Consider the following 27,048-nt stretch of genomic DNA (forward strand, 5'->3'; position numbering starts at 1 on the left):
ACAACAACGTGGTTAATGGTACGTTCCTTGTGAATGGTATTTATGCATCATGTTTGTTTGATACTGGAGCCGATAACTGTTTTGTGTCATTTGAATTCGAGAAGCTCCTTAGTCGTAAGCGTTCTTATCTTCCCTCATCATTCGAAGTCGAAGTTGCTACTGGAAGAACCGTCGCTGTTAACTTTGTTCTCCGTGATTTTTACCCTCGAGCTCAACAACCACCTCTTTCCAATCGACCTTATTCCGATGCAACTCGGAAGTTTTGACGTCATAGTAGGCATGGACTTTCTTCGCGAAAACCATGCTGAAGTTGTGTGCTTCGAAAAGATGATTCGATTCTCGCTCGCAAATGGTGATTTATTGTGTGTGTACGGTGAAACAGCTTCGAACGGTCTTAAACTTTTGTCATGCGTCCAAGCTAGCAAGTATCTTCGCAAGGAATACAGCGCTTTCTTGGCCAACATTGTAGTAGCGGAGAAGGAAAAGAAAGAGAAGGTTGAAGTCAAAGACGTTCCAGTGGTTCGTGAATTTCCTCAGGTGTTCCCTATTGATCTTCCTGGACTACCGCCAAGTCGTGATATCGACTTTCGTATCGACCTTATTCCTGGAGCTAACCCTGTTGCTAAAGCCCCTTATCGACTCGCGCCATCCGAGATGAGGGAACTCTCAAACCAACTCCAGGAGTTACTTGAAAAAGGCTTTATTCGCCCGAGCACCTCTCCTTGGGGCGCGCCAGTCCTTTTCGTCAAAAAGAAGGATGGGTCGTTCAAGATGGGCATCGACTATCGGGAATTGAATAAGCTAACCATCAAGAACCGTTACCCATTGCCTCGAATCGATGACTTATTTGATCAGCTGCAAGGTGCCAAGTGTTTTTCGAAGATCGATCTACGTTTAGGCTATCATCAGTTGCGCATTCAAGAGGAAGATATACCCAAAACAGCCTTTCGCACTCGATATGGCCACTACGAATTCGTTGTTATGCCCTTTGGACTAACCAACGCACCCGCGGTTTTTATGGATCTGATGAATCGCGTGTGTAAACCTTACCTTGACCGTTTCATCATCGTGTTCATCGACGATGTCTTGATTTATTCAAAGTCGAAAGCCAAACACGCGCAACATCTACGTTTGGTTCTCGAGTTACTCCAGGGGAACCAACTCTATGCCAAGTTCTCCAAGTGCGAATTCTGGTTGGAGGGGGTTCAGTTTCTGGGTCACATTGTGAATAGTCAGGGTATTCATGTCGACCCCGCGAAGATTGAAGCAGTCAAAAGCTGGATTACGCCTAAGAACCCGTCTGAAGTCCGACCATTTCTTGGATTAGCGGGTTATTATCGACGATTTATCGAAGGATTCTCTAAGATCGCTGTGCCGCTTACCGCTCTTACCCATAAAGACAGGTCTTTTGTTTGGGGAACTGAACAAGAGTCTGCTTTCCAGACCCTTAAGCGCAAGCTCTGCAATGCTCCTGTTCTCACGTTGCCGGACGGAAACGACGATTTCATTGTCTACTGTGATGCTTCCAACCTTGGTCTTGGGTGTGTACTCATGCAACGGGACAAGGTTATAGCGTACGCATCTCGTCAGCTCAAAATCCACGAGAAGAACTATACAACCCACGATCTCGAGCTAGGCACAGTTGTTTTTGCATTGAAGATTTGGCGACACTACCTGTATGGTACCAAGTGTACGATCTTCACCGATCACAGGAGTTTACAACACATCTTTAATCATAAAGAACTTAACATGCATCAACGCCGATGGGTAGAACTCCTTAACGATTACGACTGTGAGATTCGTTATCACCCGGGCAAGGCAAATGTTGTAGCCGACGCACTCAGCAGACGGAGTTATTTGCTCAGTATTCGCAATACCCAAGCCCAGCACAACCTCGAAGCTCTTATCCGCGAAGCTCAGCATGCTTGTTTTAATGAACGCACCCTTAAGAAGGAGAGGATCTATCACGATGGAGCTCATCTTGTAAGCAAAGCAGATGGGATTTTCTATTATCTGGACCGAATTTGGATCCCTAAGCGGACCGGTTTGCGAAAGATTATAATGAACGAAGCCCACAAGTCCCGATACTCTGTTCATCCCGGAGCTGATAAAATGTACCAGGACCTTCGTTACAAGTACTGGTGGCCGGGTATGAAACGGGATATCGCTCTCTATGTTGGAAGTTGCCTGACTTGTGCGAGAGTTAAGGCTGAACATCAACGACCTTCTCGCTTACTCGAACAACCTCCAATTCCCATATGGAAGTGGGAGAGTATAGCTATGGATTTCATAACCAAACTTCCTCCCACGCCAACAGGTCACGACAGCATTTGGGTTATAGTAGATCGTCTGACAAAATCAGCCCACTTTCTGCCAATACGGGAAGACTACAAGGTTGAACGACTAGCCCGAATCTACACCGACGAGATCATTCGTAATCATGGTACGCCTCGTGACATCATTTCAGACCGTGACGCTCGGTTTACTTCGCGACTGTGGGAAACGTTTCAAGCGGCCCTTGGTACGTCGCTTAACCTGAGTACTGCATTCCATCCTCAAACTGACGGACAGACTGAAAGAAGGATTCGTACTCTTGAAGACATGCTCCGCGCGTGTGTTATAGACTTTGGTGGTAGTTGGAACAAACACCTACCGCTAGTCGAATTCTCGTACAACAACAGCTATCATTCCAGCATAAAAATGGCACCATTCGAGGCCTTGTATGGAAGAAGATGTCGTTCGCCTTTTGTGTGGCATGAGATCAGTCATTCGCAATTAACCTGTCCCGAGCTGTTACAAGAAACGACTGACAAAATCCTCCAGATTCGAGACAACTTGGCAAAGGCCAGGGATAGACAGAAAAGTTACGCCGATAGAAGATGCAAGCCCCTTGAATTTGACGTTGGCGACTACGTACTCCTAAAGGTATCCCCTTGGAAGGCTGTAGTCAGATTCGGAAAGAAAGGGAAACTAGCGCCTTGATATGTTGGACCTTTTAAGATTCTGGAAAGGATCGGAAAAGTCGCCTACAAACTCGAACTACCGGAAGAGCTCAGTAACGTCCACCTGACTTTCCATGTGTCGAACCTCCGAAAATGCCTAGCTGACCATGATCTGATTGTACCTCTCAACGATCTTCATGTCAACGAAACGCTACACTTCGTGGAAAAGCCTGTCGAAATCATGGATCGCCAAACCAAGCAACTCAGGCACTCGCGCATCCCTATCGTGAAAGTCTGATGGGAAGGCAAACGAGGCGCGGAGTTCACCTGGGAACTCGAAAGCGACATGAAGGCCAAGTACCCGTAGTTGTTCAAATGAAGATCTGAAGCGTCAAATTGGTAATTCACGGTGCTGTGCAGCTTCGAGCCTAATTTCGGGACGAAATTCCCTAAACAAGGGGAGGCTGTAACACCCCGTGTTTTCGAATGTCAAAGTCCAAGTCAACTTTGACTTCCTTTGACTGTATATAGTCGACTTTACGTTTTATTTGTATTATGTGGAGTAAGTGTTGTAATCAAGAAAGAATCGAAGTAATCGAATGTTTAATCGACGCGAACCGATTTACGACTGTGAATAGTAGGAAGTAACAATGCGATAAAGTTAACTAATCAGTAATCAAACCGATCTAACTATCATCGAACTCGAATCTCGAATTACACGAACTTTGGTTGTTGCTATACGTGTGTGTGTGCCTTATGTGTTACCTGTGCGTATTTACTTTATGTTTTGTGTGGTATTCAATCGAATCAATCGAAACTCCAATCAAAACTCGAATCTCAAATCGAATGCAATCGAAATCGAATTACGACAAGTGGTAACGTAAGGATAGGGTGAAATATAGATGATTGTATGTTAGATATAGTAGTTGGGATTAAAAGTAATCTGAATAGGAAACTCTATCGTACTCGTATCGTCTTCAATCGAAATCGAAATATCGAAAATGCACTGAACCCTCAAACCAGGCTATTGATCGATCAGGCCATCAGCCGATCGAACAGGTTGTTCGATCGAGCAGGCTGTCCGATCGGGGAAGCCTGGCCGATCGGCCAGCCCTTTCCTCTTTTGGAGCCTATAAATAGGGCTGTCATTGTCACTCTTTACCACTTTTGGAAAGTTCTGACCGACCAGCTCGTGCTCCCCCTTCTTTCTCAGATTTCTTCCGATTTCGGTAAGTTTTCATCCTAAATCTTGTACTTTCTTAATCAAAGCATGGTCCTACACCTCTCTATCTTTCGAATCTTGATTTTTAACCGTGAAATCACCAAGATCTAAGCATTCTTGGATGATGTCATCATGGTGTTCTTCAAGAACACCATGTTTTACGCTCAATGCCTTCAAGCCGATAGAAACGGAGCTTGAGTCAATTCACCAAATATTCTAGTGGATGAGAGGTTCAAGATTCGGATTTTATCTACGAGGTTCACCGATTTCGGGTTAAACATTAAACTACCGTTCCGAACCGTTCACTGGCCGGATTTGGGTGATTCCTATCCGAACAGGTGAAACAAGTAAGAATGGAAGTTCCATGGTTTAGCTCGTTGCCAAACTACCTCGATATAACGTCAAATAACCAGAACAGCCAAGTGTTAAACGAACAGGCCGACCGGGTCAGGATGCTGACCGAACGGTTAGGCTGTTCGAACGAGCAGTCCAACCGATCGGACAGGTCAGCCAATCGACTAGGCCATCCGATCGGCTAGTATGTGGCCCTACAATTTGACAAGCTCATGAGGTATGGTATTGAACGAAGTAATGTCCGATCGAACGACTGATTGGTAAACATTACTCTTCGGATCATGAGATACTATGCTTCAACAGTTAATCAATTTTCAACTTGTTCGACGCATTGGAGTGCCACCCGATCGAACATGCTATCAGAACGAACAGGCTGTTCGATCGAATATGTTGCTCGATTCGGTGACATCCTGCTGAGGACTAACTACTGAGGTGGCTAACCGGTAGGTTAAGCTGACCGATCGAACAGACCGTTCGATCGATCGACCTGAAAGGTAAGTACACTTCAGTGTTCTCAAATACTACAACAAAAAACTTCAAAACTTCAAACCATCATACACAAACACATCTTACTCAAAGGAAGAAACAATCCACTCGAACAGTCCAGCCGATCGAGCCTACCGGCCCATCGAACAGGCTGTCCGAACGGATTGTCTAACCGAACGAACGACCCGTCCGATCTAACCCGTTGTTCGATCGACAGGCTGTTCGACCCTTCATCACTTGTTTCCATTTTACGTTTATTCATCGTTATGCTATCGAACTGTTCAGGCTAACCCTACTCTCAAGCGCTCCCTTCAATCCATCAATCAACCGCTGTGAGTATGCTCGATCCCTTTTTGCTTTAGCACTTTTGGGTGTTACATACGTTACTTATCAAAATCACTATCGAACACACTACTCAATTATTTGAACGCTAACCGATTTGCATGTATTACGTGACTAAATGAATGCTTGTTGATTGTGTTTACACGTGGAATGCTGTCTACCTTCCTTAACGACGTAGTACTATAGTTTGGACTCAGCACCCGTAGTACTATAGTACCTTCCTTAATGTTGTCTACCTTCATTAACGACGTAGCTTGCATGGATTACAGTGGTAATCATGTATTGCGAGCCGTCTCGTACGGTCAACCCGCAGTCATTAGTATCGATAGGTCCATGTCGATAATTAACATGCTTCGTTTTCCTCTGTGTACGTGCTGGTTATGCATAAACTATTCGAACTCTATATGCTATTATCAAACTTGTATGCTCACCTTTACATTATATGTATTGACTTTATTTTAACATATGTGACAAGTGTTTAAGATGTTTGCTTGCTAGGAAAGCGAGGCTATAATAAAGCTCTAGAGGCCCCCAACAAATAGTTGTCTGTCAGGAAAGAGCAACTAGAGCATAGTTGTGTGTAGATCTTGTCAGGCTGGGTCTTTAGGAGCATTTGAACAATATTTATTTGCTTTATTTAAAATATGAGTTGTCGGAACAGAATATTTGACTAGTTGTTATCTGTAATAATTTGTTTGTTATTTGGGACACGGTATGGGACGTGTTAATTTAAACTGAGTAGTGATGATAGTTGTTATGGAAACTTTTGGACAATCTGTTTCGCTCAGTGCCATGCCCTGATGATTCCGCCATCGGTTGGGGTGTGTGATAGTCCGTCTGATGCAGCTCTTAATCAAAATGAGCTACTAGGGCCATAACGATCCTTAATGAATCTTTACAAGAGACAGGTGAAAACGTCTCTTGATAATCAATTCCCTCTTTCTGAGTGTAGCCCTTTGCAACCAATCTCGCTTTGAAGCGTTCAACGTTCCCATTCGGATCCAGTTTTGTTTTGAACACCCATTTTCATCCTACTGGTTTGACACCGTTGGGTAATTCTACCAAATCCCAAACGTCATTTTTCTTCATGGATTCAAGCTCATCAATCATTGCTTTATTCCATTCAGAAGACTGATCACTACTAATGGCTTCATTGTAAGAGATAGGATCATTGAGCTTTCCAGGATCCATTTCAGTCAGTTAGGTAACATAATCATCCCAATTAGTAGGCCTTCTGGTCCTAGATGACCTCCTGAGTGGATTATCGGGTTCAGCGTTGTTTTGGTGTTGAGCGTTTGATGTGCCTTCGTCATGAGGTATAATGGGTTCTGATTGTAGAGGTGAATTTGGAGTTGGTGCAGTAGCTTCAGGTGCAGTAGTTGCATTGGGTACAAGAGGAGTAATCGGAGTAATGGCAAGCGACGAGTCTCTCCCCCCCGCGTCTTGTACTTCTTGCAATTCTTCGTAAGGGTTGGTACTGCTCCCACTGACCTTGAAATCCTCCAGGAACGCAGCACGCTTGGTTTCAACAATACGGGTGACATGAGAAGGACAATAGAAAGGATAACCCTTAGAATTATTAGGATACCCGATAAAGAAACAGGTAACTGTCTAAGGGTCAAGTTTACTTAGGAAAGGATTGTAAAGTTTTGCTTCAGCAATGCAGCCCCATACTTTCATATATTTAAGACTCGGTTTCCTTCCTGTCCAAAGTTCATAAGGAGTTTTAGGGACAGACTTAGAAGGAATTCTATTGAGTATACGAACAGCTGCTTTAACGCTTCAGTCCAGAGGAATAATGGTAAATTAGTATTGGCTAACATACTGCACACCATGTTCATAAGGGTACGATTTCTTCTTTCAGCGACACCATTCTGCTGAGGTGTACCAGGCATGGTGTATTGGTTCACAATCCCCTGGCCCTTACAAAACTCATAAAATGGACCAGGAGCTTGACCCACATCAATATGTCGTCCATAATATTCACCACCTCTATCTGATCTCACAACTTTAATCTGACGATCTAATTTCTTTTCAACTTCAGCCTTATAATCTTTAAAAGTTGTTAGAGATTCAGATTTCTCCTTAATAAGATACAAGTACATAATAAATTAGAGCTCCTAGTGGCACCTTTCTTATTCGCTAATGTCATTTTACCTTTAAGACATTTGACACATGTTCCAAAATCAGAGAAATCGAGAGGAGGTAAGACTTCATCCTTTACAAGACGATTTAATCATTCTTTTGAGATGTGGCCTAAACGCTGATGCCACAACATGGATGAAGTCTCTAAGTCTCGTTTCTCTTTCATCTTTGTGATTGATTCATTAATGTTATATGACAACAAAGATTTGGAAAAATTATCATCCAGTTCTAATCTATAGAGACCACCATCCAGAACTCCAGTACCATAAAGAACAGAATCATAGAGGATAGAGAGTTTGCGATGACCATGGGAAACAATAAAACCGTCCATGTCTAACTTTGGTCCTGATACAAGGTTCCGAGTTACCTCAGGAACATATAAGGTATCATAAAGTTTAATACATAAACCAGTTTTCATAAATAATTGTAATGTTCCAATGGCCTTCACTTCTAATTCTCGATCATTCCCAACCTTAAGCGTTCTTTGGTTTCTTTCCAGCTTCCGGATTGTAAGGAATCCCTGAGTTGAATTGGTAACATGAACCATAGAACCAGAATCAAACCACCAAGAATTAGCAGGAACACTTAAATTATAGGACTCAAGTATCATAAAATAATCGTTACCTTTCTTAGCCAGCCACTCCTTAAAATCAGTGTAACACCCCAAATTCCATGAGAATTTTAATTTAAGCTAGTTATGAACAAGTAAGTATAGTCTTGGTCTTAATAATATACATACTATTCTTGAGGGGCCAAATGTGTAAAGTGGCAAAACTTAAAACATTAAAAGAATGAAAAATTAAAAACACACATAGAGTGTGCGTGTGTATATACGATCGATCAGGGGCAGAGGGTGAGGTGAAACCCTAGTTTCACCAAAATCCATCAAATTGAAGGGGGATTGAAGGGCTAAACTAATGCATGAACCAAGATTGTCGATCACTTTAGTGTTTCTACCATCATGTAAGTCGAATTTTGGTATTTTAATGATGTTTGATCAAGTGGGTTTTGTGTAATATGTGATTATAGGGTAAGATTAAGCATGAATGTTAGTGATAATGAATGGGTAGATGCCAAAGTATGTTAAATTTTGATTATGATGAAGATTTGGGGAAAACCCATTTGCTATAGGTAGGGTGGCGACATGGGTATACTACCCATGTCAAATCTTATGCAAAAATTGAATGTGTATTGATTTATGTGATTGGTTATTGTTAGTTAGAATTAGTATGGTGCGAAGTTATGTGATTTCTATTTAGGTGTTAATGACAAGTGAGCATAAAAATTAGGAAGATGAACATGAAAATATATTGTGCATTATGCTTTAATACGAAACCCGCCAAGTGTTCGATGAAATGCTCAAGAGAACAAGTTTGTGGGTTACTAGTAAGGATGATGTTGGGTTCAAGATTAGGGTTAAAATAGCTAATTTTTAATGATGATTGTTAATCGTGAATTATGAGTTGACTAGTACGGAAGAAATCGTTTGTGTTGTGTGCATATATGATCTTGTGGTTGTATATGTGTTTTATTATGTGAGTAGGGAATGAAAAGATATGATTCTAGTTAATACTTTGCGTTGTTGGAAATTGACGAGTAAAGTTAAAATAGATTACGAATGTGAAAATGAATGCAATGTTAGAATGTGTGTTTATTCTAATGAAGTAGTAATATTGATGGTATGAAAGTTTAGGATCATGTTTAAAGGGGAAAGCATGGAAGGCAAACGGAATAGGGATGAGGAAGCATGTACGAAACGGACACTCGAGGTAAGTGATTCCGTAATCACTTCTTAGTTTGTTTAAGTAATGTAGCATTTTAATTAATTAAACATGATGTTTAATGTCAAATATGGATTTAGTTGAATGAAATTGGTGAATTTTTCTAAGTAGACCAAACGGGTCAAAATGAGGTCTTATGATTATATCGAAAAGTTGTATAAGAAATGGCTACGGTAATATAAACGGTTAATGGGTAGAATTGCACATAAGTACGCAATCCGGGAATCGGAGATGTGGTTTAATAGTCAAAAGATTCAGATGTGAGTTGGTTTAATAGATATACATTTGCACAAGTGGAGGTTTTAGTAACAAGTTTGATACGTAGATTTAAATGGAATGAATGAATTTAATGAATACCAGGTATCGGTTGCGTAAACCCCAAGTACGAAACTCTAGATAATATAAGAGTATTATGGATATAATGTTCATGTATGTTTTGGGTTAAAACAAAGGAGTGGTTTGATGAAAACATAAACGGGTCAAATAATTAGAAAATGATTATTAAGCCGATAGCGTGTAAGTTAAGAATTTCCTTAATCCGGATATGGGATTTTAAGTTCATATGATAGAATGTGAATTTACAAGCATGTAGGAAGAAACGTGAGGTTAAACGGACAATCGGGTTAAAAGTTATGCGAGTTTTAGTGGGCGTTTTGTATCTGCACCCGGAGTATGGAACGCCGGGTTTGGGAGTATGGAACGCCGGGCAGAAATCCAAACGCCCATGCTTCACTGTCAAACGCTGGTTCCATGTTAAAGTGAACGTCGGGGTGTTCCAAACAAGCCTAGATCACTTTCCTTGAGTTCCTTTGATGTGTGTAAAGCTCCATGTGATAGGTTTATGATCCGGAATCATCACGTAACCTTCCACCACTACCCTACATGTAAAAACGCATCAAAGTAACATGTCTCGATACAAATTCGATGCTAAAACATGTAAATATTAACCACTTAGGCGTACCAAAAGCATATGCATCAGATATGTACGTATGTATGTATGTATAAATATGATTGTATGTAGATATGTAGGTGCGTATGATCAGACGTATGAATATATGAATGCACGAAGTAGGATTTATCGTCTATGAAAAGAATGGGACAGGTATGCATGTATACATGGTTTCAATACGTTTGAGTATGGACGTTACTAATGATGTGCTTGAGATTGAAATGTAATGCAGGAATGAGAACGTCAGACTCTTGTAGAATTGAAGCCGAACCTTGAAGCCAAACTCGGAACAAAGGAATCCGAGAGGATAGTCGAATGAATCAAAGTTTATGTTGTCGAATGTTATATGATTTTTAATTTGTATCAGATTATTGTTGTATGACGTTGTCAATGACTAATGGTTAAGTTGTATGTGGTGTCCACAGGTACTACACGGATTTCTTCTACCACTATCGAAGATAAGCGGGCATAGACCGAGTCGAATAACAAGGGTTGTACGGAAAGAACGGTTACGTGGTCTTAATTTTGTAACGCATTAATTTTAAAATTAAAAAGGGAAGTGAATTTTGTAAGCTTCTTCTTGAATATGTGTATTCTTATAAGACCGTAAAGAAATTTTTAAAGCTATTTTTCCGCTGCGTTATCTTTAAGTTCTTACACGACGATCTTACAGGGAATTGTTCTTATTACGAACGGGTCATGCCCGAATTTTTCTTAAATAATAGTATGGTAATATTACTTTTCGGACTAAGAAATATGGGCGTTACAATCAGGGCATTCCTTCTGCATATGTCCTGTCTTTTTACAGAACTTGCAGTGGATTCTGCCTAAGGAGTTCTTAGAGCTGGAGGGTGCACTTGTATTAGGATTAGGCCTTTGGACTTTTGAAGCATCCTTCCTCTGATGATTGTTCTTCCTGTTCTTAGAGTTGGAGGTAGTGAAGTTAGCAACATCGGTAGTGCGATCCATCCTCATATGCTCTTCCTCCTGTACGCACATAGCGACCAGCTCACTCATCGTCCATTTGTCCTTCTGAGTGTTGTAATTGATCTTGAATGCTTCAAAAGACGAAGGAAGCGAAGTAATGATGAAATGAACAAAGAAACCATCACTGATTTCCATTTCCAGCCCCTTCAGCTTATTGGCCATGTCATTCATCATCTTGATGTGCTCGCGAATGCCGCTCCTCCCATCATACTTAGTCGTCACCAGCTTGAGAATAAGAGTACTAGCGTGTGCTTTAGACGTCCCTTTGAACTGCGCCTCCACAGAAGCCAAGTAGGTTTTAGCATCTTCAGAATCGAGAATAGCTCCTCTGATTGCATTGCTGATGGATTGCTTCATAAACATGAGAGACATGCGGTTACACCTAGTCCACTTTTCATGAGTCAACTGCTCAGCAGCAGTGCTTTGAGTAGTAAGGTCCGCTGGCTTATTCTCTCTTAAGGCATAATCGAAATCCAGCAGCCCAAGAGTAAGCATGAGAGCATCCTTCTATGCAGCAAAGTTATCACCAATCACAGGTGGAATACCGCAATTTGGTGATGATAGTGGAAATAAAATGAGCAAGTTATGATACTAAGAAAGAAGTTCTAATGTGATCTAAGGGCACGTTAAACTAAGGCAGGCATAAATAAGGACCATTTTAATTATGAAGATGTGATATTGTCTATTACTAACATCAAAATAATAGACTTAGTTAAAATTCTACTTAAACGAAGACAAAACAGCTTTGGCCAGAAGTGTAATCATTTAAGCATGTGTGCAAAATGATTGTAACAAATCAGCTTTGGCCAGAAATTGAGACAATCACTTTAGTTATGCACTTGTTAAGTATGCCATCTATAAAGGAATTAATTAAATCAGCTTTGGCCAGATATTAAGACATTCATGTTTATGATGCACACTTAACATAGCTTTCGTAATACTTGAACGATAAGTAGATGTATCAAGTCAGCTTTGGCCAGAAATGATACATCAAAAGCTCATTCAAGTTAAGCCATTTTGGTTTTGTAAAACATTATTTGATTCTGATTAATTAACTAAGTAATTACAAAACCAATTATTTAATAGCAAACCACCTGTTAGCGCGGATCGGGGCGGAGCCCCGAGCTAAATTTTAGTTCATATTAACTGCTTAATAAAGTAATAGGATTTCGAATAAGTCTTGATGATGAACACTCACGATTTCGGATGAATCATGTCTTGGATTCATCCGAGATGAATGATTTCGAATCATTTCGGATTATCCGAAATGGATGATTTCGAATGATCTCGGATGTGTCCAAGACGCGTAAGTCAAGTCATTTCGGATGATTTCGGATTCATCCGTGATGGATGACGCTTAGTCCGAGATGATCCGTGATACATTTCGGATGATTTCGGATGGTGATGCTTAGTCCGAGATTCATCCGAAATGGTGATGCTTAGTCCGTAACGATCAGTCAGTTGTTGATCCGTAATGGATGCTTAGTCCGAAACGATTAGTCCGAAATGTTCCGTGATGGTCCGTAATGATCATCCGAAATGTATTCTGCAAGCTATTACAACTGTTAATGTGAAAACATAACTGAAAATTCGAAATCTTAGGAATTGTGATAGAGTTTCCTGTTTTAACATTGATCTAATTTTATCAGAAAATTTCGAAAATCATAATCTGTTTATCCTTTTAACAGATTTCAAAAATCCTTATTAGACAAAGTAGATCAAAATTAGGAAAAACATTCAACAATTCAAATCATATTCCAAATCATAAAGGAAATTTCGAATTTTAACTAAGAACATGATGAACCCTAATAATTAACCTTAAACCCTATATCCGAAATCTGGAAATTTATTAAACATTTAATCAAATTCTTGAACATTATGATTTCGGAACAGTAATAATAGATGAAACATATGATCCGAAACTGATCCGAGATGGAATTTCGGATGATAAAAACGAATTTAATTAGGGTTTTCAATTTTTTGTTTTCCAGTTTCATTCCAGATTTATGGATACAAAAACAGAACCGACTAATCAATATATACTCTGATACCACATGTTGGTTCAGTTCTGATTAAACATAAGGGAAAACATGAAAACATACCTGTCACCGCAGACAGTGCAGTGGAGAATCCAGTGAGGGAAGAAGACATGGAGTTCGACATCTTTGTCAAGGTGATCTGGTTCCTCCTTAGGGTGCTGACTGATGATGGTGACTATGAAAACTGTAACAACTGCCACTAAAATCCATAATTAGGATGGTAATTAGGTAATAAGGAAACCCTAATTAAGAAACCCAAGTAATTCTGCACTAACCCTAAAATTTCCAGAATAATCGGAATCAGGATCAGGGCCCCTAAAACTCAGGGGGGCAAAACCCTAGCTACGATTATCATCATAACTCTCTGTCGAAATAGAATTTTAAAAATCTATCGACTCAGCAAGCCTACACACGCAAAAACCTAGTCTATGAAAATAGGGTGGTCACTCGCGTAGCGCGACGCCTAAAGGGGTACCCCTCGCGCTACGCGACGGTGACAAATTTTCAGTATAAATAGCAGGGGTTGGGACTTGAAATCTGGCACTTGAACGACGTTAAAATTCATAATATACGTCGAGTTATAAGCAAAACAGTCCAACACACACAATTATCGAAACGCTGCCGCAATCAGGGTAATAACTCGATCGCTATTACGATTCAACGTCCGATCGATTATAACTATCCAACGATAGTCCGGGTGCTGCTCAATTGAGCTTGTACTTTGATTATTCGTCGTGATTTCGACTTGAATATTAGAGTGCTGTTCGAATTCGGACTATGCTCTGTTATTCGTTGTGAATCCGATTGAATTATCGAGTATTGCACTGATTAATCGTTGTGAAGGTTTAATCTCGTGAATTGATGTAATTGCTGTATTAGTTACTAACCTGTGTGTGTGCATTGTGTTAAATTAGGTTTAAGCAAGGCTAATCAGTAGGCTTATATCTATTGCTCGTTAATCTGCAATGTGAGTCATTCTTCTTTTTAAATTGTTTTCTCACAGTTTGTGAGTAAGTATTACAATACCTCAAATTATTTTCAAAGGTTATAAATACAGGGATTAAGTCTTTGTAATCACCAAATTACAGCTGGTATGTGGGGTATTGTGCACAGTACTGTTATTATCACTCTATGTGAGTGAATATTACTCTATGTGAGTTATTTCTACTCTGTGTGAGTACACCGTCACTATTTGGGCAACGAGACCCAATAGTGGTATGACCACAGTCACAGAAATGAATCGAGTGACAAATACCCATTCTTGATAATTGGTTGATAGAAACATTGTAATCGCTCTTAATACTGTAAATTATAACTAACGGGTCGTTTTAGAAAAACAGAATGATTCACTCAGTATTTCCCTGCTGACAAAACCTTTTTCAAACATGTTTCAGGTGATCTGTGTGATCCAGGAAAAGTGCAGTAAAGCACTATCAAGCTCAGAGAAGTGGCTCAGTGTAAATAAATGAATAAAACGTGTTTTGAAAAATAAAGATTTCTATGTGAAATCCACTTATTGTAAATTATGGGATTTATCCCTTAAACTTTGTGTAATATATTAAACGAGCATATTTCACGGATAAAAGATCCTGTTATAAAAAGACTTCCGCTGCCGCATTAATTAAATACCACGGGAACTGTCTCGCGGTCCCCCGACTCCGTCCAGGGTGGGTCGGGGAGCCGTGACAGCGAAGGTGGTATCAGAGCTAATAATTAAATTGAGCCACTGATCGAGCCACTGATTAAGCCTAAATTAAAGCATTTTGGACCACGATACTTAATTTTACTAATTGTTATTCTGTGATTATTTGTTTTATTAACTGATTATTTGATAGTTACAGTATGGGTAAACAAAAGTTGTCTGCTATCTACCACAAACTAGATGTGGCATCTTCTTCTAGAAATCCGGTAAATCTAGAAGAAGGAATCTTTGTCCGCAAGGCAAACTATGAGAATCCACTTTCCCCAGAGAAAAGGGATTCGATACTTAAAAAGAGTCAGGAGACAAAGAAACCCCGAACCAAGAGAGTTAGGTTTAACCCCGAAGTCCAAGAGTTGGGTAATAGTACACCTTGGGAAGATAAAATAGACGGGAAATGGGCAAATCTCTACATGCTAGCTACTGTAGCAGAAAATGCTAATCTTTAAATATCCGATAAGTTGGGTCTAGTAAGAGAAACCACAATCCCGTAAATAAATAAAGTCCTAAGTGTGTTTATTTCTGTTGTTCTTTGTATAAATTAGTATGCAATAAAACTTCAGTATTTTGTTTGTTAAACTTTGTTCCAAAGTTTTAACATTGCATTTTACATATATGCTATGCAGCATGAATGAGATGTCGGAAACATTCCAGAATCTCAACTTATATCCAGTGCCTATCGAAGTCTCTCACGACTTTACTGGTTACATTGCTGACATAGAAGAACCTGTGGAATTCCAAGCTCCACCGCTGGAAAAAGCCAAACCTAAAAAGAAGAGAAGATATGTAGGGTGGAGGAAAGTGCGCCGTAGGAAAACTGCCACTAGGAAACTCCCTAAAATAGAAAAACCTGTGAGTGTGAGCAAGGGAAAGGAAATAGAAACTGGAGAAGGTTCGAAATCACCTGAAAAAGAAATAGGAATAGATCTGAAACAAAAAGGAATAGAGATTGGCGAAAGCTCTAAACAATCTGAGGAATTCACGTTCCAAGACGAAATAGATCGCCTACTGGAGAATTGTGATGTTTTAGAGCCTATCAACGATAATCTCTTTTCTTACCCGGCTACAGTTCAATTACCACTAAACCTAGGACCAGCTATTCCAGACCCACTAGTTCATACCAGACCATTAGGCCAAATGGAGGAATGGTGGACTAATGATTGGCAATTCCAAAACATAGTTAACAGTCCTTATAGTTTCCTTCCACAATTTGACCCAGAACCACTCCCAAATCCTCCCATGAGTAATGAAAACCTAGCTGAACTCCGTCAGTTCGGTGAAGAACTGATAGGTACAGGTAATAGGATCAGGGAAATGGGGGAGCATCTAACTTGGAAGTACGATGAAAGGGAGCACCGTTACTAGAACAGTCAGTTAAACCACAGAAAGCCGTATTATATGATAGTAACTTAAAATTCTGTAAAATGGGCAATAAAACTCTGTAAAATACGGTGTGTATGGATGCATATACAATATACTAACAAAGTAAAAGTCGAGAAATCGACAATTTTGGTTATATTCGTATGATGTGATAATCTATGTGTATCTATGTGAATTTTGTCATTGATAAGTTAGACACTAATAATTTTACCAATTAGCAGATGGAAAACGCTAATAATGAACCAATTAATGAAGAAAATCAATCTGAGCAAGAACAGGAAGATCAATATATAACTCGACAAGATATCGAGCATTTTATCGCCCAAGGGATAGCTCATGCTATTCCAGAAATTGTAGCTGCTGTTCGAAAACCTGCCGAACCACAATTAATTCCTAGTAAACGTATTCCAGAAGATAACGGCAGTAACAGCATAAATGGAGGCGGCAATCATGACGATCATGATCCGCAGCAGGCCCCACTCCCTAAAAGAATGAAAGCTGCAACGCCTGGTTGCACTTACAAAGAATTTCTTGCTTGCAAACCCGCTGAATTTGCAGGTAACGAAGGGGCAACTGCAACACTGCGTTGGTTAGAGAAAACCGAGGCAGTAATTGCAATAAGCAAATGTGCCGATGGAGACCAGGTGATGTATGCATCAAATCTATTCAAAGAAGGAGCACTCGAATGGTGGAACACGGTCCTCCAGGCAAAAGGAAGAAGTATAGCCTATGCAATGAGTTGGGAAGAATTTAAGAGTTTAGTAGAAAGAAAATTCTGTCCCGAATACGAGAAGGAACAAATGGCAAACAAGTTCCTAAGTCATCGTATGCTAGGAGTAGATTGTCGGGGATATACTTCGACATTCTTTGAATACGCAAGGGTAGTGCCATCACTGGCTTCGCCAGAACCGGTACTTATCTCTCGTTACATCTGGGGGTTAATTAGTGAAATCCGAAACATCGTTAAAGCTGCGAGACCTCGTACTATTGACGATGCTGTAGAATTAGCTAATACCCTAACAGATGAATTGGTACGCACAAGAGAGGAAGATCGCAAGAAGGAATTAGCTCACAAGATTACCCAAGGATTTCGTATGGGTAATGTCAAGAAGAGAGGAACCGGACAATCCTCATCATCTCCTTTCTGCAAAGTTTGCAAAAAGAAGCATTATGGACAATGCCATATGGTTTGCAATTTTTGCAAAATGAAAGGACATCGGGAAGAAGACTGCAGGAAGAAAACAAAAGTTTGTTACAATTGCATAGAGAGGGGACACTTTCAATCTGAATGTCCTAAGTTAGCTAAACCTATAGTTAACCAAGCCAGACCCACGGAAGGAACAACCAAGAAAAATGCTCGTGCATTCCAGCTGACCACTCAAGAGGCCGAACTCATTCCAGATGTGATAGCCGGTACGTTCTTAGTTCACAACGTCTTTGCAAAAGTATTATTTGACTCTGGTGCGAACCAAAGTTTTATAAATACTTTATTTTGCCAAGATCTTAAGTTACCTTTAACCCCTCTTAGGCAAATTTTCACAGTAGAAACCGCAGAAGGAAATTCTGTGAACATAGATAAAATCTGGCAAGGAGGAAAAATAGAACTATTAGGCCATAAGTTTTCTGCAAATTTGTTACCAATGAATTTAGCAGGATTCGATGTAGTATTAGGAATGGATTGGTTAATAGCCAACCATGCTCGAATCCTATGTGACAAAAATGCAGTAGAAATTCAAACCCCTACAGGAGAAGTAATTTTAATTACTGGAAATAGACCTCGAAAGCCACTAAAATTCATCTCAGTAATGAAGTTGGCTAGTTATTCGAGAAAACAGGAAATGATGTATATGATTTCAGTAATCATTAATACTAAGGATAAGGAACTTCAGGATATCCCAGTAGTGTCAGAATACCCAGACGTTTTTCCAGAAGAATTACCTGGATTACCACCTGATAGGGAAGTAGAGTTTAGAATTCATTTAATTCCAGGTACTACACCAATAGCTAAAGCACCATATAGATTAGCACCTACCGAAATGCTAGAATTGAAAAAGCAATTAGATGAATTATTAAGCAAAGGATTCATACAACCTAGTTCATCCCCTTGGGGTGCACCGGTACTGTTTGTGAAAAAGAAAGATGGATCGATGAGAATGTGTATCGATTATAGAGAATTGAATAAGGTTACAATTAAGAATCGATACCCACTACCTAGGATTGATGATCTTTTTGATCAATTGCAAGGAGCTAGGTATTTCTCTAAGATAGATTTAAGATCCGGATACCATCAGTTGAAAGTACAAGAAGAAGACATACCTAAAACTGCTTTCAGAACTAGGTATGGTCATTATGAGTTTACAGTCATGCCCTTTGGATTAACGAATGCCCCAGCAGCATTCATGGACATGATGAATCGAATCTGTAAACCATACTTGGATAAATTTGTGATCGTTTTCATTGACGATATACTTATTTACTCCAAAAGCCAAAAAGAACATTGTGAACATTTACATGTTCTCTTAACCTTGTTAAGAAACGAAAGGCTTTATGCCAAATTATCAAAATGTGAATTTTGGTTGCAAGAAGTACAATTCTTAGGTCATGTGGTAAATCACGAAGGTATCCATGTAGATCCTGCTAAGATAGAAGCAATTACGAGGTGGAAAGTTCCACAAACAGCTATGGAGATAAGAAGTTTTCTAGGCTTAGCTGGATACTATAGACGATTTATCAAAGATTTTTCTAAGATAGCCGTACCATTAACTAAGTTAACCTGTAAAGCTGCTAAGTTTGAATGGGGACCTAGACAAGAAGAAGCCTTTAAGATTTTAAAGCATAGGTTGACAAATGCACCAATCTTAGCTTTACCCGAAGGAACAGAAGATTTTGAAGTATATTGTGATGCTTCAAAATTAGGATACGGATGTGTGTTAATGCAACGCAAGAAGGTAATTGCGTATGCTTCTAGACAATTGAAAAAGCACGAAGAAAATTATACGACTCATGATCTAGAATTAGGAGCCATAATTTTTGCCCTTAAGATATGGAGACATTATCTGTATGGAAGTAAGTTTACTGTCTATACAGATCATAAAAGTTTAAGATATATATTTGGGCAAAAAGAATTAAACATGAGGCAAAGAAGATGGATGGAGATGCTAAGCGATTACGACTGTGATATCCAATATCACGAAGGAAAGGCAAATGTAGTTGCAGATGCCTTAAGTCGTAAGTATCATGAGAAACAGAAACAAGTCCGTGCTCTGAGGTTAAATCTACAAGTAGATTTAATGGCACAAATTAAAGAAGTTCAGAAAACAGCAATCCAAGACGATGCTGAAGGAATGAAAGGTTACCTAAAAGAATTAGAACAAGGAAATGATGGAATTTGGAAATTCCATAAGAAACGAATTTGGGTACCTAAGCAAGGAGAATTAAGAAATAAGATCTTAGAAGAAGCTCATAAATCTAGGTATACTATGCACCCAGGAAACAATAAGATGTACCAAGATTTAAGGAATAATTTCTGGTGGATAGGAATGAAAAAGGATATAGCCGAATACGTATCCAAGTGCTTAACTTGTTCACAAGTTAAAGCTGAACACCAGAAACCTTCAGGACTACTACAACAGTTAGAAATGCCTGTATGGAAATGGGAACTTATAACAATGGACTTTGTTACAAAGTTACCCAAAACCAAAAGAGGTAATGATGCGATTTGGGTAATCGTAGACCGATTAACCAAGTCAGCTCATTTCCTACCAATGAAAGAAACCTTTAGTATGGAAAGGTTAGCACAACTCTACGTGGACGAAGTAGTATCCCTACATGGAGTCCCGCTCTCCATTGTATCGGATAGAGATAGTCGATTTACTTCGCATTTCTGGAAAAGTTTTCAGAAAGCAATGGGAACTCGACTAAATCTAAGTACTGCTTATCATCCACAAACAGACGGACAGAGTGAAAGGACAATACAAACGTTAGAAGACATGCTCCGAGCATGTGTAATTGACTTTGGTGGTAATTGGGATAGCCATTTGCCATTAATTGAATTCTCCTATAACAATAGTTATCATTCAAGCATCGAAGCTGCACCATTTGAAGCACTCTACGGACGTAAGTGCAGAACTCCAGTATGTTGGGCAGAAATCGGAGAAAGTCAATTATCAGGTCCTGAAATTGTACAAGAAACTACTGACAAGATAACTCAGATTAAGGAAAGACTAAAAACAGCTCGAGATCGTCAAAAGAGCTATGCAGACAATCGTCAAATCGGAGATAAAGTACTTTTAAAAGTTTCTCCTTGGAAAGGAGTAGTACGATTCGGTAAGAAAGGAAAGCTAAGTCCAAGATACGTTGGACCATTCCCCGTGATTCAACGAATAGGACCAGTTGCTTATCGTTTACAACTACCAGAAGAATTAGCTGGAGTACATGATGTATTTCATGTATCCAATCTTAAGAAATGCTTAGCAGACGAATCCCTGGTAGTACCTCTTCAAGATGTAGAGGTGAACGAAAAGTTGAAGTTTATAGAGAAACCACTACAGATCGAAGATAGAAAAATCAAGTTTCTCAAGCACAAACGATTAGTGTTAGTAAAAGTCAAATGGAATTCAAGAAGAGGACCAGAATACACTTGGGAACTGGAATCAGAAATGAAGCGAAAGTACCCTCATCTATTCCAGTAAATCTCGAGGACGAGATTTTTCTTAAGGTGGGGAGGATGTAACAACTGCCACTAAAATCCATAATTAGGATGGTAATTAGGTAATAAGGAAACCCTAATTAAGAAACCCAAGTAATTCTGCACTAACCCTAAAATTTCCAGAATAATCGGAATCAGGATCAGGGCCCCTAAAACTCAGGGGGGCAAAACCCTAGCTACGATTATCATCATAACTCTCTGTCGAAATAGAATTTTAAAAATCTATCGACTCAGCAAGCCTACACACGCAAAAACCTAGTCTATGAAAATAGGGTGGTCACTCGCGTAGCGCGACGCCTAAAGGGGTACCCCTCGCGCTACGCGACGGTGACAAATTTTCAGTATAAATAGCAGGGGTTGGGACTTGAAATCTGGCACTTGAACGACGTTAAAATTCATAATATACGTCGAGTTATAAGCAAAACAGTCCAACACACACAATTATCGAAACGCTGCCGCAATCAGGGTAATAACTCGATCGCTATTACGATTCAACGTCCGATCGATTATAACTATCCAACGATAGTCCGGGTGCTGCTCAATTGAGCTTGTACTTTGATTATTCGTCGTGATTTCGACTTGAATATTAGAGTGCTGTTCGAATTCGGACTATGCTCTGTTATTCGTTGTGAATCCGATTGAATTATCGAGTATTGCACTGATTAATCGTTGTGAAGGTTTAATCTCGTGAATTGATGTAATTGCTGTATTAGTTACTAACCTGTGTGTGTGCATTGTGTTAAATTAGGTTTAAGCAAGGCTAATCAGTAGGCTTATATCTATTGCTCGTTAATCTGCAATGTGAGTCATTCTTCTTTTTAAATTGTTTTCTCACAGTTTGTGAGTAAGTATTACAATACCTCAAATTATTTTCAAAGGTTATAAATACAGGGATTAAGTCTTTGTAATCACCAAATTACAGCTGGTATGTGGGGTATTGTGCACAGTACTGTTATTATCACTCTATGTGAGTGAATATTACTCTATGTGAGTTATTTCTACTCTGTGTGAGTACACCGTCACTATTTGGGCAACGAGACCCAATAGTGGTATGACCACAGTCACAGAAATGAATCGAGTGACAAATACCCATTCTTGATAATTGGTTGATAGAAACATTGTAATCGCTCTTAATACTGTAAATTATAACTAACGGGTCGTTTTAGAAAAACAGAATGATTCACTCAGTATTTCCCTGCTGACAAAACCTTTTTCAAACATGTTTCAGGTGATCTGTGTGATCCAGGAAAAGTGCAGTAAAGCACTATCAAGCTCAGAGAAGTGGCTCAGTGTAAATAAATGAATAAAACGTGTTTTGAAAAATAAAGATTTCTATGTGAAATCCACTTATTGTAAATTATGGGATTTATCCCTTAAACTTTGTGTAATATATTAAACGAGCATATTTCACGGATAAAAGATCCTGTTATAAAAAGACTTCCGCTGCCGCATTAATTAAATACCACGGGAACTGTCTCGCGGTCCCCCGACTCCGTCCAGGGTGGGTCGGGGAGCCGTGACAAAAACCGACAAGGGAATCGGCTATAGAAGAGGAGGTCGATGATGATGATGTTATGATTAGGTTATCTGATTAAGTGTGTAACCTTATGACCTCTACATAATTCTCTTTATATAAGCACCCAGGAGGAAACCTAATTAGTTAATAAGGGTAATATGGTCCATCAACAATTACCAACTAATTATTAATAGATTATTATATATTTTAATCTATATTATATAAATGTTTATAATGGCTACTAAATTAAATATTAAACATAATATATTTAATCTTACCTGACATATAACTTTCACGATTTTAAATTTTCAAAAGACAAGTATAGCCTTGAATTTTTCGTATGGATGCTAGCAAGGAGATTCTTCTGTGTCAATTTCAATATTCATATTTTTATTTGCAATGTTACCGAGGTTCAAACCCTTGACCTCTCAAGTATTTAACTATTAGTTAATAAATTTAATGAGACTATGCGTAATAATGGTGTGAGCGGGAGAGGGGCTCTGCCACATCAGCACCACTCCCACGAAACACCACACTGTAGTTCAGTGAGCGGGGCATGGATGAACATCTCATGAAAAAGTGAACGGGCATTAGGCACAAACTTCATATAGATGGGCGGTCCGAAGGGGTGCGGGATGGGCGACGGCTCAGGACCCAAACCTTTCGAGGGCCCAAAATTTTTTTTAGTAAAGTTATGTTGTAGAACTTAGAATATATAAGTATTGAATTGGAAAATGACAAGATGAAGCGCATGGTCTGGTGGTTCCCATGTCATTTTATTAGTAAGTAGGTATTGAGTTCTAATCTTGATAGCTTCACTTTTAGTTGATTTTTTTTCTTTATGTTTGTTACCTATGCATTAAATGTAAATGACATTAATTGACTAATTTTGTATCACATTAAATCAAAATGAGAATCATAATTATTTCTCAAATCTAGTTTAAAAATAATTATTTATGTTAATTTTCTTAAAATATTATTCAATCTACAGTTAGTTTTGTATGTTTCATTTTTTTATGAAAAGAGTTTTATTTTGTTTTTTTTTCTTTTCAATTTTGTGTATTTTCTAAATAAATTTGGATATGTTACCCTAGTTTTACATGATCGTTAATAACGGTTTTTAAAGTTACAACGTAAATATTCCGTATTTTCTTAATTTACCCTTATGACGTGTGTTCTTTCTACGTTTCGTTGTCTAAATGCGTGTGTGATGTGTTTTTTATCTACGTTTACACGTAAAAAAGCCGACCGCCACAACATACGGGTGATTCCACAAATTTTTAATTCATTTTCATATATTTATAACTTTTTTGTATATTCTTTTTAAGAAGTTTATATTTTAGGGGCCCGTATTTTATTTTCGCATGGAGCCCGTATATTTTTTGGAATTTTCGAAGACAACTCTGTTCATGTATTTTAATTTTTTTCTCCAATAAGATAATGATAATTATCCATTACACACATTCAATCCTTCACTAAACCATTACACACTTTTTAACTAATGAGCATGAGCAAGACCTATTACCATGACCTACTGGCTTCACTTTTTTCTTATATTCATTAAACCATTATATGGATGCATGAGAAGTCAACCGAGGAGAAATGGAACGCGTTACTTAGGTGGATTAACATATGATTACATGACGCTGTTACTGTCTAATCAAACGCGGCTTTAAGTAAGACCAACCCATTTATTATTATTATTATTAATAAATTAATAATCTTATTCTTATCCCACTAGTCAATTTTTATTAATCCCAACCTATCAAATCAGTCCAAGATACTTTTTGAATATAATAATTTAAAATCCATCGAGTCTGGTTTAACACTAGAACCATGTGCCACGTTTTTTCTTTGTATTAAAACGATTTATTTGTAAGCATATATATATATATATATATATATATATGGCAATGCTCTATAAAAAACCCTTGAATTTAAGAAAACTTTGCAAACCCAATGCATGGTCTAGATTTTGCCACGTGTCCATAGTAAATATCATATTCTTTTTGTCCTTGAGGGCATTATGGTATTTTCACATCTATCTTAGATATCTTCCCCTATTTGATTTGACAATAATTAATACCCATCACATCCAAATCTACTTTCAAAACCCAAGATCTACCATTCAAAACCTCCATTTTTTCATTAACTTCATCTCTGTGTTTCAAGATCCACCCTTTCAAAACCTCCATTTTCCATTAACTTCATATCTGTTCCAAGTTCTACCCAAGATCCATTTCCATGAACTTCATTTCGGTTTCAAGATCCACCATTTCAAAACCTCCATTTCAAGATCCCCACTGACGGGAACGTCATTCGCAACGAGTTCCCTACTGACGAGGACAAGAATGATCAAGGTTTTTCATCCTTTTTTTTATGGGTTCGAGTTTTTTTTTTCTTTTTTACACCCCTAATTCAACTTTACATGTTAATTTCTTAAAAGAAATCGAAGAACCAAGATACTGTCGAAGAATCAAGATCCTGTCAATAATAAGTTGGTTTTGATTTTTAATTGTCATTTACTTTGATTTTCGTTCTTCACAATTGGTTTTATTTTTTCCAGAATTAATAATGTTGCCAAAAGATTAATTATTTTTCAATACCATTGATTATTGTTTCAAAAAAAAAGAATGACGTTTATAGGTAATAAATTTCAATACTATTGATTTTAGTTTGGTTTTCATTCTTCTGGTGTTTATAAATTTTGATTTTGATTCATGGATTACTTGTTTTGGTTTCAAACTCGTTTGATTTTGATCCATGGATTAGTTATTTTTGTGTTAAAAATATGTGTTTGTTGGTTTGGGGATTTTGATCTGAACAGTAACTGTTTTTTTGTTGGTTTGGTTGCCTTGTTTGGTGCTTTTTGATCTGAATAGTAACTGTTTTTTGTTGGTTAGGTTGCTTTGTTTTGGGCTTTTGATCTGAATAGTAACTGTTTTTGTGCGTTATAGTACAGAAACAGACCCATAACATGTGTTAATCCCCTGTTAGAATGATATATAACGTGTGTTGATTTACAGAAACAGACCAATAAAGATATTCAATCGACAAGCTGGATGGATGTAGGCGACGCTAATGCGGGGGCATGTGTTAAAAAAAAGATATTCAATAGGTCACATTTTTTGGGAAGGAACTCTTCGTTCATTAGTAACATGTGTTAGTGGTTCATGCTGTAACAGAACTCCATGATGTAACCTGACATGTGTTCATGTATAACATGTGTTAAGCCCCTAATAGAATGATATATAACGTGTGTTAATCTTTGTTAATTTAAAAAGTATGTACAAAGGACAAAAAGAACATGATTACTTCTTTGACCATGTGGATAAATGTAGACCATGTATTTTATTCATTTGACTAGATTGACATTCGAAATCATTGTGAAATTCTATGAAGCCAAAGATCAACCATTGATTATGTTTTATTAACTAGATCTATGGTTGTCATTTAATTGGTATATTTATAACATTTAAATAAACCAGTAGTTTAAAAGCAAACATCCTGAACCATGGCGTTAACATGGTACAAACACACAAAACTTTTATTTGTAGTTTTCCAAACAGAGATTCCTGCATTTGTTTTCTATTTTGCTGAGTGTACAACAATGACGAAATTACGTAGGGGATGACTGAGTACGAGCGCAAAAGCAGCAACATTTGAGAATGGCACACGGTACACACAAACAAAAATATAACGTGTGTAACATACGTCTTTTCATTAACATGTGTTAAGTTCCCGATATACACGAAATATAACGTGTGTTAACATGTGCAGCCAGCAGGAGGATGGCATGTAAATGTGCAATATCATTAGCGGATCACGTATTGTAACACATTTATAGGTAGCTTGGGAATAAATAAAATGAAACGCTGTATTTATTCCTTCAATGGAAAAATGACTTTCCCCAGTAGTACCAGGGGATAGTTGGTGGCTCTTGTGTTAGTGGTTCATGTGTATAACGTGTGTTAACATGTACAGACAGCAGCAGGATGGCAGGTAACGTGAAATATGAATAGCGGACCATGTATGGTATAGGGATGGCAATGGGTCGGATTTGGGCCGGTTTTAGGTAATTCCAAACCCAAACCCGGTTAGATAAGCTTGTCCCAAACCCGTCCCAAAACCCGTCGGGTTTCTAGCGGGTAAATACCCATCGGGTATCGGGTATACCCGCGGGTTTCGGGTAAACCCGTTAATTTAATAAAATTACTCGTTGGGTATACTCATCTCAAAAACCATTGGGTATTTATCGGGTAACTACTAACCGGTTACATTTTGTATTGTCATTATAAAAATATATATCAAATAACTACAACGTATACGGAATAGAATACCTATATGTGTAGAAAATGGATGTATCATACATATACATATTTAATAATATAAAAGAAATTATATCGGGTATACAATCGGGTAAACAGGTACACTTTATCGGGTAACTGGGTCGGGTAAACGGGTATATCTCTAAATCCCAAACCCGTCCCAAACCCGC

The 27,048-nt window shown here is 38.5% G+C and overlaps 1 long non-coding RNA gene across 2 annotated transcripts; it reads left to right on the forward strand.

The window, feature by feature from the left end:
* The first annotated feature begins 8,298 nt into the window (after positions 1 to 8,298).
* Positions 8,299 to 10,855, forward strand: LOC110891155. 2 transcript variants are annotated; one of them, XR_002565064.2, is made up of 3 exons: positions 8,299 to 8,454; positions 9,185 to 9,260; positions 10,294 to 10,855. It is a non-coding gene; the product is annotated as an uncharacterized LOC110891155 (long non-coding RNA). The 2 variants fall into 2 exon arrangements; XR_002565065.2 differs by having other exon boundaries at positions 8,310 to 8,454; positions 9,180 to 9,260.
* The last annotated feature ends 16,193 nt before the right edge of the window (positions 10,856 to 27,048 follow it).

Source organism: Helianthus annuus, chromosome 13 (assembly GCF_002127325.2).
Source record: "Helianthus annuus cultivar XRQ/B chromosome 13, HanXRQr2.0-SUNRISE, whole genome shotgun sequence".
Lineage (NCBI taxonomy): Eukaryota > Viridiplantae > Streptophyta > Magnoliopsida > Asterales > Asteraceae > Helianthus > Helianthus annuus.